This window comes from Sinocyclocheilus anshuiensis, unplaced genomic scaffold (genome assembly GCF_001515605.1).
Source record: "Sinocyclocheilus anshuiensis isolate Anshui unplaced genomic scaffold, SAMN03320099.WGS_v1.1 scaffold807, whole genome shotgun sequence".
Lineage (NCBI taxonomy): Eukaryota > Metazoa > Chordata > Actinopteri > Cypriniformes > Cyprinidae > Sinocyclocheilus > Sinocyclocheilus anshuiensis.
In genome coordinates, this window is record NW_015551077.1 from 889,563 (window position 1) to 893,372 (window position 3,810).

Sequence of the window (3,810 nt, forward strand, 5' to 3'; positions counted from 1 at the left end):
GTTCGTTGCTATAGCAAACAGACATCGGGTGCCTTTTCTTTTAGAATCATCATTCGCCGATGGAGAGGAAAAGTTAAATACTATAGCATTTTATTTTATGAAAATGAGATAAAGAAGTTTTCGCACTGAAAGAGAAGTGATATCTCGTGCTCAAAGAACTTAAGACGTGCCAGGCTTTATCTGCAGCTAAGCTGAATAAAAAGCAGAATGAACTGATGAAACATTAAGACAATAAACACAATAAATAAATACAATTTATGAATGATGCAGTGCTAATTGAAAACTATAGAATAGAAACTATAAAGTATATTTTCTACCTTATTTTGTGCAGAAAATTGAAATAATTGTTTGTAGTATATGAAACAATCATAAAATTGCCATTAGGAAAAGATTATTGATTACAAATGATTGATTATTGTCCAGCAGTGTATTTGATTTCTTAAGGTAAATTTAAAGTAAGAGATAAGAAAAAAAATTAAATAATACATACATGCATAAAATTATTGTATTTGACATTTCTGTCATTTCTGAAATGATGGCTACACCCTTGGTGTGACAAAATGTGAAAAAGAATGCAGAATCGAATCGAATCGAATTTAACTGTGTGAATCGTTCTGAATTTGCAAAAATCGTTCTTGAATCGAATCGAAAACCTATGAATCGTGAATCGAATTGATTCGCTGTCTACCCAAAGATTCACAGCCCTAATTTATAGTAATGTAATTTTCTTAAATTTTATTAATTAAAAACATTACAGAATATTTTCAAGTCATTTTATAATATATATATATATATATATATAAATACTTTAGAATACATAAATTATTATTTTTTTATTTGCTTTTCTGAAATAAATATAACAAGACATCCTGTAGCAGTCAAAAGTTTGGGCTCACTTGCTTTACTCATTTTTATGAATGCTATTTTAGAATAACAGAAATGTAAGAATACCAAGAAATTTTTATTTTTATTTATTAATTTTTTTTTTTCACAAAATATTTGATCTTTTTCATCATTTACTCACCTTCATGTCATTCCAAAACTTTTCTTTCTTCTGTGGAACACAAAAGAAGATACTTTCAAAAATGACTCGGTGTTCCTAGCATTCTTTAAAATATCTTCTGTGTTCCACAGAAGAAGAAAAAACTCATACAGGTTTGAAACAACACGAGGGTGAGTAAATGATGACAGAATTTTCATTTTTGTGTGAACTATCTAAGACCGCAAGAAACATAAACTGAGTCCAAACTTTTCACAGGCATTTCATGTCAGAGTTGAATTTTTCCCGTCTTCAAAGCTCAGTGTTCCATCCAGTTCTGTCTTTGACATCATTTCCTGTTTGCAGCTCCGCTATCTGCTGGCGTTCAGCGGTTTGATGGTGAGCATGATGGGCTTCTCAGGCAGCAAGATGAGCTCAAACGTGCTCCTGACCTCCACCTGCCTCTGCTTCTCAAACCTGAAGTTCTCCAGCATCTATAAAGATGACAAAACGACAAATAATGAAGAAAATCCGCCAACGTTATTTTGACAGTTAAGAGGATATGATGTTCCTCCCTTTAGAAATCCACATACGTGAATAAGGAAGAGCTGCATCTCGGTCTGTGCTTATAGCAGATATGGATAGACGGTGCCTACTTGAGCAGGACGCCATATTTGCGGTTCCTGTAGTCCCTGTAAGAGGTCCACGCTTCCACCCTGAGTCTCTTGGGATAATGACCCTCAGCTTTGAACAGGACAGCAGCGTCTTCAGGCTTGATGATGTTCACACTCTCATAGTACCCAACTTTTTCCCTGTCCAGAATGATTGTACTGGTACACTACAACCATTATATATGTTTTTTGTTTTTTTTGTATAAGGGTCAGTGGCCTCACACTTTTTATATTATTATTATTATTACTATTATTATTACGTATATAGAAAATTAAATGTAAATATAAATAAAAATAATTATATAGAAATATACAATAAAATACATTAATATATTAATTCACAATTTTTATATACTATTTAATTTAATTCTAAATTAAAAGTCTTTTTTTCTAAATTAAAAGTATTTTTTCAATGTTTGTGTGGTGGTCAAAATATTTAGGTAGAAAAGAAAAGGAACAAAATAAAACAAAAACATGGACTTTAGATCCTCACTCCTGTTTTTTAATAATAAATAAAAACATCTCAAATGACATTTTTCACAGAAGAAATGTGCATGAGTATTTACTTTTTTTTTTACTTCTATTAATTAATTTCTATACATTTTTAGGCCTGGAAATCACACACACACACACACACACACACACACACACAGTTAAAATAATGATATAATGCTACTGTATATATTATTGTATAATTATGTAATATTATTGTATTGTAATAATATTGTATTTGGATAGTAGGGAAAAAATACTGCTAACGTCTTTCTGCAAGCATGTCTTTGGATATTTAGTTTTGTCTGAATCTGAGTGCTGAACTAAAAATATGTTGAAAACGCAGCATAATAACCTTGTTGTGTATATGGCACAGACTATCATAAGTCTTAATGAATATCTTTTTACCTGTAAATAGGACCATACATTTTGAAATTGTGCAGCATAATCCGGTGGATATTCCTGAGGCCATCAATTTTCCAGAACGTGTAGAGATTGGCCATGCTGTTCTTCCATTGTCCAGGAATCTCACTGAAGGGCTGTAGGGCAGAGCTGTCGCTTCTGACGGCAGGTACCCGTCCTGTGTGAGAGTCTCTGACCTGTCTGGACAGACTCTGAGCCAGACGGGCCCTCAGACTGCAGCGGGACATCACCTCTCTCACACACTCACTGTCCCGCTCTGACGCTCCTCTCCAGCTGACTCATGATCAGCGGCCTTGTGTTTTATATGACTTCACACTCCACACGCCAACGATGATGAAGTGTCCCGAGGACATCTGCAAAGAAACCACCCCTAACTTATTGGGACAGCCTTACTCAGACTTGAAACTAATATATATATATATGCAATATTTTTAGCATTTGTGGAATATTCTTCATTATTAAGACCATTGTCTGTAAGATTTGAATGTTTTTGAAAGAAGTCTCTTAATGTTCACCAAAGCTGCATTTATTTGATCAAAAATACAGTAAAAACAGTAATATTGTGAAATATTATTACCATGTAAAATAACGGTTTTCTACTTCTGATTATTATCAGAAATATTATTATTACATTTTTGATTATTATCAATGTTGAAAACAGTTGTGCTGCTTCATATTTTTATGAAAAGCGTACCATCAAAAGTTTGGAGTAAGATTTGAAAAAAAAAAAAAGAAAGAAAAGAAAAATGAAATTAATATTTTTATTTAGCAAGGATGCATTTAATTGATTGAAAGTAACAGTAAAGACATACATATATATAACATTATATATTATAATGTTACAGAATATTTCAATATTTGGCTGAACTTTCTATTCATCAAACAATCCTGAAAAAAATATATCAAGAGTTTCCATAAAAATATTAAGCAACTGTTTTCAACATTGCTAACAATAAGAACCATTATTAATAATTGATCACCAATAATAATTGATAACTGAGCACCAAATCAGCATATTAGAATGATTTCTGAAGGATCATGTGACACTGAAGACTGGAGTAATGATGCTGAAAATTCATCTTTGATCACAGCAATAAATTGCATATTAAAATTTATTTAAATAATAATATTTAATAATATTACTGCTTTTACTGTATTTTTATACAAACAGAATATATATATATATATGTGTGTGTGTGTGTGTGTGTGTGTGTGTGTGTGTGTGTGTGTGTGTGAAAACGACAC